At 55.3% G+C, this 15,967-nt stretch overlaps 1 long non-coding RNA gene across 3 annotated transcripts; it reads left to right on the top strand.

The window, feature by feature from the left end:
* The first annotated feature begins 4,938 nt into the window (after positions 1–4,938).
* On the top strand, positions 4,939–15,350 carry LOC129052294 (uncharacterized). Of its 3 annotated transcripts, none has more exons than XR_008517270.1 (4): positions 4,939–5,307; positions 11,692–11,782; positions 13,984–14,272; positions 14,598–15,350. It is a non-coding gene; the product is annotated as an uncharacterized LOC129052294 (long non-coding RNA). The 3 variants fall into 3 exon arrangements; XR_008517271.1 differs by lacking the exon at positions 4,939–5,307 and adding an exon at positions 5,910–6,115; XR_008517269.2 differs by lacking the exon at positions 4,939–5,307 and adding an exon at positions 5,925–7,430.
* Positions 15,351–15,967: the final 617 nt, after the last annotated feature.

Genomic DNA, 15,967 nt, shown 5'->3' with positions numbered 1-15,967 from the left:
AGCTCAGGTGATGTCTTAGAACTCAGCCTCTCTCCACCTCCCTGCTGCTTTCCTCTGTTTTTAAAGACAGCCCCTGGCAGCTCCAGGCCCCCACACCACTAGCTTAGCTACCCAGTGGAGACGGATGACTTTCCCGACAGCAAAAGCCACAACAGATGGCTTTAATTGTATGCCCATTCCCCACCAGTCATTGGCCAGAGGAATGGTATGCAGTGATTGGCCAACTGGTATCACATAGCTTATCTCTGGAACCAGGATGGGGAGCAGCCACCCCCAGTCACATGGCCTAAGGGTGATGGATCAGCTGTTTTCTAAAGTTACCAGGAAAGGGATGCTGGACAGGCTAGAACCTCAGAAGTCCGCCGCACTCCCCAGCTTCGAATGAGGAATTTACTGGGCTCAGGGGCCCTGGCTTTTGACTCTTATACCTCCAGGGTCAATGTGTGCTGGACAAGGCCCTTCACTGACCACATCCTGCAGGCTAACCCCTGTGCTGGGCCCTTGGGCTACTGAGAGTGGGAGACAAAGCCCTGTCATTGATAGTTGCTCACAGTGAGCCAGGAGGGGGACACACACAGGCAGGGAGTTCAGAGCAGGAACAATCACAGAGAATCATGGGAGTGTGGGACAGGGGCCCAGACACAACGTAGAGGGGTTCAGGAGACTTCCTGGAGGAGGAGAAAACTCTTGAGAGCCCATTTTTCAAGACCAGGCAGAGGGAGGAGGCTGCGTAGGGTGGGAATGGTGCTCTAGGCAGGGGCACAGCTGGGGTAAAGCCATGGAGATCCGAACCAGCTGAGTTATTCAGAGAACCACTGTGGTTTGGGTATTGCCGGAGAGCCCAGCACAAAGAAGAGTGGAGGGAGGCTGGCTGGGGTGGCAGGTGGTGACCAGACCATGGCCGCTTGGGAGTTTGGACCAGACACTGCTGTACAAACCAGCCCACAGGGAGGACTGGGCAGATCTAGGCAACAAGGTCGGTACAGCCATTGGATTGACTCTGGGGGATAGGGCATCTTGTCCCATGGACCGGAGCTGCTCAGCCATACTGTAGGCAAAGTTATCTCAACCACCATGCTGATCTGGGATCCCCAGAGTATTTTCTTATGGAGTATCCAGTTTGCAAACATGAGTCACTAGGCAGGAGGGGATGAGAATGGGGTTTGGCTCTCTTTCTGGGCGTGTCTTCCTTCTGCATGGAGCTGCAAATCAGTTGCTTGCCTCAAAGTTTGGCCAAACTCTGTGGATAACCAGGCCCCCTGTCAATGAGGAATCAGAATGCAGCTTCCACCCCCAGCCTAAACCAGAATACTCATTTTCCCAGCAAGATTTTCCCTGTGTAATTAATTTGTCATAAATACGCTGACAAAGCATTGCTAGCAGTTAATGGGGGCCAGAGGTGAAGGTCAGTGTTAGTCTCCTTGGGAAGGAAATTAACTAGATACCATTAAAAGCAGAGAATGATTAAGTCCATCCACCCCTCAGCCTGTGCTGTGGCTAGCCCGCCTACCCGCCCCTCCCTTCTGCAATGGTGTGTGCAAACGGAGCTTGCAACCCCCAGAGCTTGATGCGGGGAGGAGGAACTTGCTCCAGGAGTTGAAAATGATTTTCTGAAACCACCAAACTGCTCACAGATGCAATTCTATGTTCTCATTCCAGCTGCTCTCCTCCTCTCTGGGTGACCCCAGACAGGACTCCTCACTTGTGGGATTTTACCAGGCAACCAAAATTGGACGCTTAGAGCAGGAAGAAGAGTCTACAGAGGGACTCAAGGGCATTTTGGCTTTGAATGGCCGAAGCCTGGCTCCCCAGGCTCAGGCACAATGGTGAATGTATTTGCTCATGCAACTGGGGAATCAAGGGACACTCACATTCAGGAATGGTTGGATCCAGAGGCTGAAGCCTTCCTTTCAGGCTTCTTTCTCTCCGGCTCTCTGATGAGGCTCTCTCCACAGGGCCCCAGCCACTGAAGGCTCAAAAAAAAAAACAAAAACAAAAACAAAAACAAAAAAACCCTGCATGGGGAGTTGTGAGAATCTGAGGCCTGATACTGCACAGAAAACCTATGAAGCCACTGGGTCTGGCCTGGAATGGAAGGCTGAGTGAATGTGGGAATAAAGTTCCAAGTGGGAAAAATGAAACCAATAAGATTTTTAAAAATACAGTCGGTTATGTATGTGTGGGTTCTGAGGATCGAAAATATCTGAAAAACAAGATGACTACATCTGTACTAAACACGTGTGGACTTTTTTGTCATTATTCCCTAAATGATACAGTATAACAACTATTTACATAGCATTTACATTGTTTTAGGTATTATAAGTAATCTAGAGATGATTTAAAGTATACAGGAGGATGTGCATAGGTTATATGCAAATACTATATTATCTCATATCAGGGACTTGAGTATCCGTGGACTTTGTATCCACAGGGAGTCCTGGAGCCAATCCCCTGGGGATACCGGGGGATGACTCTATGTTTAGGCATCTGTTAAATATTGTAGGTGGGATGTTGCAGATCTATTTGTACTTTTGAATCAAAACAAAAAGCAGTTTTCTTTGTTGTTATTGTTGTTTTTTTTTTAGTGTGTTTATTGACTCTCGCAAACTAGCAGTGTTCAGGTAAGGCCTCATCCAGCAGCTCAAACAATGTGGTTCAGGACCCACTGTCCCTCCGTCTCTCTGCATGGCTTCTCACAGACTCAGCTTTTTCAGCTTCCACATGGAGACTTTCCAGCCACTAAGGGTTCTGCCCTGCTGGGGACAAAGTGGCTGCAGTGATTCCAGACCTCACATTCCCACAGGGGACAAAAGCAATTTCTAAACCACCCCAGTATTTACCACCTCCAATTGGGCATGGGGATGAGAGTCATTAGCTGTAGCCAATCCAGGCTCACCCCTGAATTTGGGGGTGCTTAGAATGGTGGGGACCTTCTGTGACAAGGGCATTTTCTAAGCATTCTTTAATCCTCCTCTTAAGTACATGAGGAGACTGGGGCCAAGGGAGGGTAAGTGGCTTGCCCAAAGCCACATGGCTGACAAGTGAGACCCATGTTCAAAATTCCAGATTGAAAACCAGATTTTTCCAGTCCTGGTGGTCAACCCATCACGGAGGATTTAACACTCCCATCTTCCAGGCTGCTAGCTCCCACGGATGAAAGCAGACTGGCACCCACCCACAGGCAGCCACACCACCTCAGATGGGGAGGGGCCAGTAGGACCAGGATTTTGCATTCCATGAAAACCCTCTTCTGCAAGAGCTCCTGTGAAACAAGGGTTGCTTGGACAGCTGTGGATACGCAGCATGATGCAGCCACCCCTGCATGATTCCAAGGCAGCCCACTCAGGGAGGTGAAACTACTGCCCAAGGACAGAGAGAGGATTCAAACCCACTCAGGGAGGTGAAACTACTGCCCAAGGACAGAAGTAGGATTCAAACCCACTCAGGGAGGTGAAACTACTGCCCAAGGACAGAGGTAGGATTCAAACCCACCCAGGGAGGTGAAACTACTGCCCAAGGACAGAGGTAGGATTCAAACCCACTCAGGGAGGTGAAACTACTGCCCAAGGACAGAGGTGGGATTCAAACCCACTCAGGGAGGTGAAACTACTGCCCAAGGACAGAGGTAGGATTCAAACCCACTCAGGGAGGTGAAACTACTGCCCAAGGACAGAGATAGGATTCAAACCCACTCAGGGAGGTAAAACTACTGCCGAAGGACAGAGACAGGATTCAAACCCAGCCATCAGGCAGGCTTGCAAGCCAGTGCTCTTAAACATGTTACTGAAAAAGCTGCCTGGGACATATCACCGCGGCCGGGCTGTCACCACCCGGCCCCTGGCTGGTCAACTCCCCAACTGTGTCTCGTTGACCTGCCCCCCACGCCCACCTGGGGGCACAGTGGCCTTTGCCACAATCAGCTGAGTGCCCCCAGCTGCTGGAGAAGCCACAATCAGCTGAGTGCCCCCAGCTGCTGGAGAAGCAATCCAGCAGGGCCAATGCCGGCAAAGCCCTGAAGGCAGGAGTGTCAGATGGGGGGCCGGGGGTGGGGAAAGAGGGGAGGGGGTCTGGCACCCCGGCTACAGAGTTCGGGACAGGCCTGGCCCTCCCAGCTCCGCCTGCAGGCCAGGGGTGTGGGGGGTGAATTGCGTGGCTGGGAGATCCTGGAGGTGAATCTTTGATCCCCCATTTGTGTGACTCCTCTCTGCCTCCAGCATCTGGTTTACCGGCTCTGAACCTCCGTCTTTCCCTCTCACCTCCTCCTTCTTCTTAGATGGACCCCTGTGATGACATCAAGGCCACCCTGATAATGCAGGATGACCCCCCACCTCACGATCTTTAACTTAATCACCTCTGCAAAGTCTGTTTCTCCATGTAAGGTAACATGTTCCAGGTTCTGGGATTAGAACACGGACATCGTCCTGGGGAGCCTCACACAGCCCGCACTGCTGAGCATGCTTCAATGTGCAGGCTACCCCATGCCCTGTAATGCTCAGCGCACCCCATGCCCCTAACACAGACATCCAGCCTAGAGCGCCAGCAAGGCCCAGACTGAGAAGGTCCGTTACAGGCGCTGCTGCTGCTGCTGCTGTTAATATCACGAATATAAAAGAATAAATGGGGAAAAAATAATGGGGCTTGGCGTCACAGCCCCTGGTGTGTGTAATCTCTGGCAAGTCCCGCCACCTCTGAGCCTCAGTTTCCTACTCTGTTAAATGGGCAGAAATAGGGATAGACCCTGCCTGGTGGGAGCTCATGCTAAGAATGAAGGGAGCCCTTGCGCAGTGGTTCCCAGACCTAGGGGCTGAAGCCTAGGCCCTCCCGGGGATTGATTGACAGCCGTCTGTACAGGTGGGGCTAGGCCGGGAAATCGTCAAAATTTCCTCTGTGACACCCGCCCCGGGCTGAGATGTCTGGGCCGGCTTCCAGCTGGGCACTGGTGGGGCTGCCCCAGCTGTGACCCCAGCGGCCCCACTCGGGCTCCCGGAGACTTAGGGCCAAGCCAGCCCCGCCCGCGCCCTCCGCAGGTCTCGGCTGCCGGGGCGGCCTGGAGGGGAGGAGCGCGGAGCTGGCCTCGCTTGGCGCTTTCACAGCCTTGGCCCGAGCGCCCTCTGCTGGCCGCACGCCGCCGGCCGACACTCACCAGGCTGGGCTCGGAAACTTCCAGGGCCTGAGGTGGGGTCAGGCGGGGTGGGGGGATCCCGTGTGACCCCTCCTGTTCCTTCGCCACAAAGCAGCCAGACACACGCGTTTCCCCCACGGTTCCGGGGTGGTGCACAAAGCCTGCAGCCCGTCCACAGACCCCAGGTGAAGTTCCTGTTCTGCCCTCCTGGGCCGGGGGTGGGGGCTCCTTTCCGGCTGATGCCAGTGCCCCAAATTTGGGGGAAGGGGCACAAACCCAGCACCCTTCAGAGGCTGATTTTCTTCTATCATGGGGAACACCCCTGCAACCTGGGTACCCCCGCTTAAGTCCCCAGTCCAGCTCCTGTGTGACTCCCAAGGACCCTACCTGCAAGCCCATCTGTAGCATCGAAGTCCCGACCCTGCGGGAGCTGATTCCCCCTGGACTACCGCAGGCACCAACTCACTTCATCCTCCCACCGACTCCACGAAGAAAGGAATCTTTACCCCGTTTCACATGGAGAAAAACTGAGGCACAGAGAGGTTAAGCTACTTGCCCAAGGTCACACAGCCAGTGAATGGCCCTCTAGGATTAAACCCAGGGCACAAAATGAGTACAGTCAAACTCCAAGTGTGGAAGAAAACCCACATCATCAACCCCTGTCTGGGAGGTAGGGAGGTGGGGCGGCGCCTCATTTGCAGGACCTGAAGAGAGGGCCCGTTTGAGCTCACAATCAGCCCACCGGCCCCTCTCTGGCTTACCAAGTGGGTGGATGCCTCCCAGGTCTACACAACAGTGTAGGGCCAAAGATACAAATTTGGACCACCCCAGACTCAAGGTTTGGCCCAACCATTTTCTAGCTGTGTGACCTTGGGCAAGTACCTAGTCCTCCTGTGCCTCTGTTTCCACATGTGCAAAATGGGGTGATCATCTGTGTTCAGGAAGAAACTAGCAGGGGCCTGCCTCGTTGGTGTGGCTGCGTCAGTGCTGTGGGTAATGTACCTTCACCACGCCCCATCCTGAGCCGCCCTCTTCTCTCCATCTGGCCCCTCCTTCTCTGACTCCTAGTCTAGCCCCTGGTTTGAATCTGACAATGTGCTCAGGTAGGATGGATTCAGAAGCCATATCTGCCCCAAGCCTGGTGGACAGCAGGTTTACCCTCTGTGCTGTGACATGCCCAAGTGACCCGCTACCTTGAACCTCAGCACCACCCCCCCCCCCCACCAGCGTGCACACACAGCTACACACAGCTCAGTGCCCAGGTAGGGCCCAGGCCTCCAGACAGGGCAACTGCTTCCCATCTCACACACACAGCACCACGGCCACACTCTGCTGAATGTCACCTCCTCCCACTCTGCCCAGAGGTCCTGGAGTCACTGACAAAAGAAAGAGGCCCCCAACAAGACCTCCCCGAGTGGCAGCCAGGCCTGGGCCCCAGAGGGCTCCGCCACTGACCAGGTGTGAGATGTTACAAGTGTCATTGAATCCCTGAGCCTCAGTTTTCCCATCCGCAAAACAGGGGGTTAAATGAGATCATCGGTGGAGAGCCCCAGAGCAGGGGACGTCAGTGGGTGTCAGGGGACATGGCTGTGTTGTCACAGCGCCTGTGGTTCCTGGTACAGCCACAGCCTCATGAACAGCAAAGGGTGATCTAACTCGGCACCCAATAAGTCAGGCCCCACCATGACCCCCAAGGAGGCATTTCAGCCCTTCAGCAGGTGACGAGAACAGGCCCCCATCCTGCAGCCAGTGACGACAGCACAGGCCTGGGGGGCCACATTGCTCTTGTCCCACACCCTGTGGTCCTTTGAATGGTAACAAAGCTGACAGTTACCAAGGGCTGACCACAGGCCGAGCCCTGCGTGGAGTGCTTTACAAAGACCACCTGTTGAACACAAAACAGCCCTGTGAAGCATATGATCTGCCCGTGCGTCCATTTCAGGCAGTGTAAACCCTCAGGCTCCAAGAGGGGCCCCGGGCGGTTCACAGGGTGAGTAGCAAGTGCCCCTATGCTCCCAGCTTCAGACACAGGGAGGCGGGGGGCTTGGACCCTGGCACCATGAAGTTTACCCCTAAATGTGGATTTGTCAAAACCCATTTTGCACCAGAGAAATGAGGGCTTGAAGTTCCTGTCTTCCCCAAGGGAGGCAAAAACAAAATGAAGAAACTCTGGAAAACTCACTTTGCTCCAAAGAAATCCAACCTACAGGGCCTCAATCACTTTCTGGCCACACCCAAAGGGCGTGCACAGCTGCAGGAATGATGTAAAAGTATATTCATTGGCACGAAAGAGAGCCACGATCTAGCGGTGAGTGGGAAACAGCTCGGCAGGTTGCAGACTCTCTGTGGGGTATGATTCACTTTTTGTATGAAAATGCCTGGATGGATGAAGAAAAGTCTAGAAAGAAATCCGTGCACATGTGAAGAAAGGTTTGTTCTGGGTGCGAAATTCCAGGTGGTTGCTTTCTTTTGGCTTTATCTGGGTTTTCTACTGTATCTGCAAGGTACAGATATTAATTGTGTAACCACAAACATCTACAGAATCGGAAGTGACCTAAAGGGACCGGCCTCCTGAGCCCTGGCCACCCTGGACCGCTGCCTGGGCTGAAGCGGCCACGGCCTCAGCTCTAGCCACCAGGTGGCGCCCCTGATCTGTTTTTGCAAAAAAAGCCCACAGAATTCGCAGGGCAGGAGGGCGCGGGGGCATGGATGCAGCCCTCTGCCTCAATTCGGTTCAAGACCCCTGGGCCAGGGGCTGGTCTCCGAGGTCCCATCTAGGGTCAGAGTTGCTGATTCTGAGACCCCCACACCCACCCCATCTCTGCAGACCCTCAAATCCCAAGTCAGGCCGTTGGTCTGTGTAGCACAGGTGATGCCCTGCACATGCCCGTCTGCCGAAAAGTGGTGTCCTCAATGCGTCCTTCAGCGGCTTTGTGTCCAGTCGCTGCGGGGGCTGCCAGGGTCCATCTGTTCTGGAGGCTTCCCACCCACTTCTGAGAACTCTACTCTGGCTCATCTCGGGGACTCGGTTCAAACGACTCCTCTCCCAGCCCAGGTGCTCTGTACTGTGTCCCGGTCTATTTGCTTCTGAGCACCCAGAGGGATCTAACATTATTTTATTTCCTGTTTCTTTAATTACAGTCTCTGTCCTCTGATGACACTCCTGTCTCCACCAGGGTAGGGGTCTCATCCATCAGTTCCCCACGGGCTCCCCAGGGCCGAGAACTATGTCTGGCCCACAGTAGCACTCAATATGCACCTCTTGAATGAGTGAAGGAATGAACTCTCGCAGGTGATCCTGATGCCCAGTGGGTCTGGAAACCTGGCCGATTAACCTGTCCCTCGGGGCATGTCAAGATCTGGCCGGACCCACGCATCTTCCTTCTCTTACACCTTCTTCCTCGTTTGCTCCAAAGTTCTAATTACTGCAGCTAGGAACACCCCTGTCCAGCCTCCGGGCCTCTGTTCGGGCAGCGCCTTCCGCCCGGAGGTCCTGCCTCTTAACTTGGCCCGTTGCCCTCCTCCTCCTCCCTGTAGCCCTCCCGGGCCTTTCCCTGAGTCGGAGTTTCTCTCTGTGTCCTGTAAACTCTACCCCACATCTCATGGGCCCCTCGTGTTCTGCTTGAGACATTTGTGTCTTCTCAAATGAGCAGCACCATTCCGGGGGCCAGGCCTGCACTCAGACCCCAGTGTGAGTGGTGGCTGACATCTGCCAAGGGGCTGGATGCAAATCACAGCTCCAAGGCCCCGCCCCCAGGCGCTGTGCGGGGAAGTCGGGTGTGACCAGGGGTTCAGCAGCCCCTCCCCAGGAGGCTCCGACACAGGCTGTGGCTGGCAGCCTTGGGGACTCACGTCTTACTTGGCCCAGGTCCTAGGGTGAGATTAAGGACAGAGAAGGGGCAGTTCCTGACCTTGGCCCTTTGTGGGACCCGGGGCTGAAGGGTAAATCGAGGCCTCCTGGTCCTCCTTGTTCTGGGGCAGGCGCTCTGCCCTGGAGCTGTCTGGGTAGCTGAGCCCCCTCCCAGGCTGCTTGGCTCTGGGCAAGTGCCCACCCACCTGGTTTCCCATCAATCAGCACTGACCTCGCAGGGTTATTGTGGGGGTTTTAGGGAGTGGACACCTGTCGCGCTTGGACAGGCCTGACACACAGCAAGTGAGTGTTTGTTGGTCAAGAAAAAGTCAGCCTCACACAGAGAGCAAGCCCTCGAGCGAGGCACGCTCCCACCCAAAGAGGTGGTAGCTGCAGCAGGCTCTCCTGGCTTCACATCCCTGCTCTGCCACCTGCCTGCGAGCCACCCTCCAAGCCTGGGTTTCTCCTTTTGTCATGGGGGACCCTCATCCTGCTTGTTCTCCCACTGCACCATGAGCTCCCCAAGGCCCGGTGTCCTCTCCCCTTTGTGCCCTCAGCTGGCGGCCCCTGGGTGCCATCTCTTCCCTTCCTTTCTCTGGCCCCTGTGCCCAGCCAGGCTGGTCCCATCCCCCCAGCCCACTGTGATTCCTGGACCGGGGCCATGGCAACCAGGATGCATCTCGGATTCCCTGGGGGCCACAGTTGGGCCCGGAAAGATCAAGGTGCCCAGTAAGCCCCACGGCCTCTGAACCCACTTCCTTGGCTGCCACGCACCCCCACACAGAACCAAGTGCACGATCTCTGGACCTCAGCTGGGGTTTGATTCCCACTAACCGGTGGGGGACTTTGAACAAGGACTTCGAACAAGGACTTCACTCCAAGCTGAAGTATTTACAAAAACCCAGGTCTGGGTCCAGGTTCCGAGGTGGTGGCCGATGTTCCTCTTGAAGTCACCAGATTAAGCATTGATTTTTCTGGCTGATTCCAGCTTCGGACAGGGGATATCTAAGGCCAGGGCTGGAGGTGTCATACGCCGTCCAGAGACTTTCTGCCTGAGATGAGGGGCTGCAGGATGGGGCTGGAAGTGACAAGCTCCCTCCCACCTCCTCTGCTGACTGTCAAGGTCCAGACAAAACCACCTTTCTGCCCCCACCCCAAGCCCCGAACCTCAATCCCAGCCTGCACATCCAGAGGGGCCTCCAGGCTGGCCCACTCCTTCCCCGCCAGCTTGTCTTCCCCCGGTGGGGGATGGGCAAGGCCCAGTGCAGCTCTCATGTCCTCCTTGCCCTTCTCATTGCTCTGAGGGCTTCCAGCCACTCCTTGGTGAGATGGGAAGAGCCTGTCTCCCCAAAGAGGGGGCAGGAGCCCTCAGAGCAATGAGAAGCGTGACAGACCCCCTCCCGGCGCCCCAGCAGCAGGGTAGGGTCCCAAGCCCTGCTCCCCACGTCTTCTCCTGGGACCCAGGCAGATCTTCTCTGCTTCTGGTGAAGCCTCTTTGGGGAGGGTCCCATCAAAACCCACTTTTAGAATCCTCCATTAACCCATTCTCCCCACTTCCAAAACCACCTCCAGCCAAGCCACCACGTCTCTGTTGGCTATGGAAGGAATCTCCCTACTGGCCTCCCATGTCCCTCCGGCCCCTCTGTCCATTCTCTCAGCATCCAGGGGACCCTGGGAGCTACAACTCTAGTCCTGTTACTCCCTGGCCTTAACCTTCAGTGGCTCCCTATTGCCCCCAGGATCAGAACGCTGAACTCCTGAACTCAGCCCACAGTTAGCCAGACCCGGCCCTCCGCCCCCTCTTCCTCCTCCTCCTCCTCCTGCTCCCCAGCCAGAACTCAGCACACCAGATGCACCCGTGCAGCCAGTTCCAGGTGCACCTGGCCTGGCCCTTGCCTCTGAGCCCCTCTGTAATGCTGTTCTCTCTCATGGAGCTCCCTTCCCACTTCCTCACAAGCTCGTGCACTCAGGCCCCCAGGCCTCTTTCAGGTGCCCTCTTCCGGGCAACCTTTGCTCATGGGCCTGTAGTGTAGGCTGCTCTCCTGGGAAAACCGCCCCGGCCCCACAGAAGAGCCGCTCAGTTGGAGGCAGCTGTGTTGGGCAGATGTGGGCCTGGAACGACAGAAGCTGTGGGTGTCCCTGTGAAAGAGGACAGAACAAAACAGAGGGAAAGGCAGAGGAGTCAGTGGGTGCAGCTGCCAGCCCAGCTTGGTCCCCACCGGGCCCTCATGGGGCCACACTGCACCCACTGCCCAGGGTCCCTCCCAGTGATGTCCCCTCCACTTCAGCTGGTGGCAGTAGGTCTCGGTCCTGGCCTTGGGGTCTGTGATCCCAGGATCTAAGAGTTTCCAGCCACCCCTACACCACATTATGGGGAACTGGCTGTTGGACTGGGGTCTCTGAGGGGACACGTGCACCTCGCCCCTCTCCACCCAGGCCTGTCCCACACCTGGCTCAGAGTAGGTCCAGCCTGCTCTGCCATTTCCTACCATGGGGTCTGGACCTTTGTCTAACCCGATGGAGCCTCAGTGTTCCCCCTGAGAAGTGGACACAGTGACAGTCCTTACTTCTCACATGGCGGGAGCATTAGACAAGTGGCTCCTGGGCGCTGGGCACGGTGCCTGGCATGCAGTGAGTGCGCAGTAGGCATGAGCCTCTCCTTGTTGATCTCATGCACCTCTTACCATGTTTCTCTTTTCTTTTTCATGTTTGAATCCAGCATAGTCCACTCCGCAAGGTGTGCAGGGTGTTTAGGAATACACAGAAGCCTGCTCTATGGGCTGCAGGAGGGCGTCTCTGCAGCTGTCCAGGTTCGGTTTCCCAGCCCCATTTCTCGTCTTATCCCATCCCACCCCTCTGGCTCTGGAAGGAGCATGGGGAAGGTGTGGGCAAGCCCAGGGGACCACTCCTTCAGCATCACAGCAGGGTCTCCCTTGGCTACATCCAGCCACAGGGTGGGCATTCGCTCTCCCCACTGCTGCCCCTGCCCCTTCCCTGGGTGGGTCACCAGAACACCCCCATTGGAATGTTTGTTCCATCCTCATGCTCAACCCAGGCCGTCCTGTGGCCTGAAAACTCCATCCAGGCCGAGTCCCGAATCCACAGAGAATGATTAACGGAGCCAGCTCGGGCTGGATCTCTTGCTGGAAACTTCCAGCTCTCAGAGACTCTGGCTGTGGGTTAGCTGGGAGCAGCCCCACCCCATCTAAGCTCTTTCCCTCTGCTCAGGACTTTGGTCCAGAAAAACAAGGCCTTGCAAAGCCACCTGAGAGGGAGGTGTTTGTTGAAGGAGACACACAGGGGACACCCCCACTGCCGGGACAGCAAAATCCCCAGTGCTGGATGGCGCTTACTGGGGACAGGGGGACCGGTATTTTTCTCAGCACATGGGTGTGTTTAAATCTGGAGGCATTCCTGGGGGAGGGGGCTACTTGCAGGCCAGGAGCCCAGCAGGCCAGGGGCTCACAGAGGGCCACTCCCCCAGACGTGGTACGTCTGCCCTGGATACCTCCTCTCGCCTGGGGAGCTAGGCCCTGGTCAGAACACAGCCCAGAGCAGAGGGTGGGCAGTGGGGTGGCCGTGGCACACAGCAGGAGTGGGGCCTGTGAGGAACCTGCTGTGTGCCCAGTGGTGCTAAGAGCCTTACATGCTTGACCTGGAGGCAGTGGGTAGCAAGAAGCTGGGATGGACTGAGAGCCACACTGGCTGGGTTCAATCCCAGCTGTGCCATGGTGCTCTCCTCTAGTTGTCCAACTCTGAGCCAGGTTCGGAGCAGCAGACACAGGCTGGGATCACACAGGTGGCAAGTGGCTGTGCAGGACGCCAGCCAGGGCAGTGCAGCTGTGGGGTCCTTACGCTCCCCATGACACACCCCGACCACCAACAGCCTCAACCGTGGCCACCTCCAGGTGTGTCGTGGGGGTGTCAGCAGAAACAGTGCAGCCTTTGGGAGCCTGCCTCGAGAGGGTCTTGCCTTTCTGCCTGTGAGAAGGAAGCAGTAGGGGTGGTAGTGTGTGGTTGTTAAGCACTCATGCTCTGCTGTTTGAGAGACCTGAATTCAAATCCTACCTCCCTGTGTGGCCTCAGGCAAAGGTCTGGTCTCCCCATTTATACAGGGAGAGCACTGATAGCCCCTCCCTAAGGGGCATGCTGGGAAAACACCACTGTCTCGGTGTACACAGCCTGATTTTCATCCTCCTTACTGGTGCCCTGATTCCCTGGACACGTGTTCAGGGTTTGGGCTGCATCCAACGTTCAAGTCCACAAGGAGCATGGGATCAGGGCTCGGGAGGACCAATCATAAACCCAGCTTGGTCACTTATCCTCTCTGGCTTCAGTTTCCCCATCTGTAAAATGGGACTCAGGAGAGGCTTGCACCTGTCACAGCTCGCCAGGCACAGGGCCCCATGCTAAGCCCTCCGCATGTGTTTTCTCATTTAATTCTCACCATGACCCCACGAGCCCGCTGTGGGCATGACAGGTGGCCCCCACCTCACATGGCTGCAGGGAAGAGAGCACAGGCAGAGCTTACAAGGGCTGGAGATGCAGTATAGGTGGCTCTATCACCATCCCGAAGACAGCGAGGCTGAACCCCCTGCCAGGCCTCCCCAGGACATAGTGGGGTCTGCAGGGCCAGCTTGAGGGTCCATGCTTACTAGAGTGGGTGCCCCTTTTCCGTCTTGCTTCCTCTTCACTCCTGCTTAATGTTGGGCAACATCAACCTCGAAAGCCTCCTTAAAAGACCAGGGCTGTTTAGGACAAATCGGGGGTGGGGGCCTGCAGGGTGGAGGGGGCTCTTTCCCTGTTTGTGGCCCTGAGGTGGCGTGTTCTGAGAGGCTGGACTGGGCAGCTCCCCAAGGCAGCAGTTTCACAATGGAAGCCAAATGAGCTCATCCTGGTTGAGGATTTAACACAGTCCCTGTCTCATAGCACCCAAAACACATTGGTTATTTTTTAGAGATCCCTCCGGGTCCTAAATCGTATTTCTCTGTGGCTTTGTATATGTGCATAGCATGAAGAAGGAACACCCAGGCGAGAAAGTGCTGAAGGCTTAGGATTAAGTGAGAGAACAATTAAGAAGTGAGTCTAGATGCTCCCTGGCCCCAGCTGCTTCATTGCTAAGACATCTGTGAGAGTGCGATAAGATGGAGAAATTCACATTTATCAGAGCCCCTCTCAGGGTCAATGTGTTTGTGGTTGCAAGGAATTCCAGGATAAATTACTTGAGCTGGAGATGAGACCTCTTTCCTGAAGATGTGCCAAGACAACAGCAGATACCACCTCAGACGTCTTCTAAGGAGGTACAGCCATACCCCAAAGGGCTTTGGTTTGGCTGAGCAAGTTTGGGCTGAGCAGAATTGCCCAGGCCAAGAACGGAGGCTGAAAATTCTGACAGCTGCCTTCTCCACCCTTAGTCTAAATTCATCCCATGCCTCCTGTGAATTCAGGATACATACTTAGGATGCCCAAGGGGCAGTCTGCCTGGGGGGCACCCTCCCCTCGATCTGTCTGAGATTCAGCACCAAATTGAGAGATCCCTTTCTGTATGGAGAAAGATGGGAGAAAAGTAGGTTCCTTATGGTTAAAGTTCCACCAACAGCAAGAAAACATCTCTTTCCTTTCCAGAAGAATCCACAGGGTAGAGAGTTCACTACCCTCTGCTGAAGCTGCCAAGGAGGGCACTGGGGCCACTTGGTGCACCCACAGTGTGTTCCCAGGAGTCCCTGCTCAAGGACAGGCTGAAAGGCACTGAGCTGGCGGTCAGGGCCTGGGACTCTGATCCAGCCCTGTGTGACCTTGGTAGGTCCCTCACCCTGTCAGGCTGCACCACCACAACATCACGTGATGCTCTCTAAGCTGTCACCCTCAGAGTGTGTGCTCTATGGACAGGGCCATGTCTGTCCGGTACACCATTGTATCTTCATGTGTACAACTGTGCCTATATGTGTGGTAGGTGCACAATTAATATATGTTGGATCAGATTGAGTAAAATCAAAGATTTTATCCCCTTCCAGAGACAAATGTCTGTTTTCCTTCTCTACCTGCCAGCCCTGAGAAATCACATTCCTGTGCTCAGTGAATCCGCACCTACCTTTCCAGTCAGACCTGCTTCTTTACTGGGCCCATCACAGGTATCTCCTACTGAGCTCAGAGGGCCACCTTGCCAGCTGATGGCCAGACACGGTCATTCTCACCGCCATTCCTTTCTCCGCGGCAGTCCTCCTGCCTGGTATGGCGTCTCTTCAGATCCTTTCCATTCTACAGCTCTTCACTGAACTCCATATTTCTGCAAGTCCTAAGCATTCCCCTTTCCCCACCACCCAATCCTTGCCCGTGTGTCCTTGTGTTGTAATGGAGATTGCTTTCCTGGACATATGAACACCGCACACAATCAAATGATGAAAATATTTTAAAATGCTATTTTAAAATAATCACCTACTTTTTAAATCAGTTGCTGGTGTTAGGATAACTCTGTTCTCCAATGTGAACATTCACAGGGAGCCCACCGGTGTCCCAGCCAAAGCCCTTTTTGCGAAGCAGGGTGGCCTGCCTTGGGGGCTTCCATTTTTGGGTGGCAACCATTGTCTGAAAGCTTTGAAATGCAACAGTAAAATGCAGCTATATTTTTTTTCCCCCTGAGCTTTAGATGTTTTGGAGTCAGGACATCACAGCTAGGGTGTGGGGTGAGCCAGCCTCTGCCTGATCATTCCTTCCAGGAACAGAGGTTCCCCGGGTACCACAGTTGTTGCTCCCTTCACAGGCCACAGGACTGGACTTTGCAGCGTGTGCACCACCCCTCCCCCCCACCACCCAGTGGCCCTGGCTCCTGCCCCAATCCACTCCTCCCAAGGCTGCTCAGCCAGGCCTGTTCTCAGAGGGAGTCAGGTTCCCAGAGAGAGACTAGCTTCTGGAAAATGCAGGGTTGGGGAGGGGGGCAAAGCAGAATTGTCAAGGGGGCAGCCCCCCTTGAATGCATGCCACCCCCTCATTTTCAC

Source organism: Pongo abelii, chromosome 21 (assembly GCF_028885655.2).
Source record: "Pongo abelii isolate AG06213 chromosome 21, NHGRI_mPonAbe1-v2.0_pri, whole genome shotgun sequence".
NCBI classification, from domain to species: domain Eukaryota; kingdom Metazoa; phylum Chordata; class Mammalia; order Primates; family Hominidae; genus Pongo; species Pongo abelii.
Note: the sequence above shows the minus strand (reverse complement) of the source record. Positions and strands in the feature narration are given on the sequence as shown.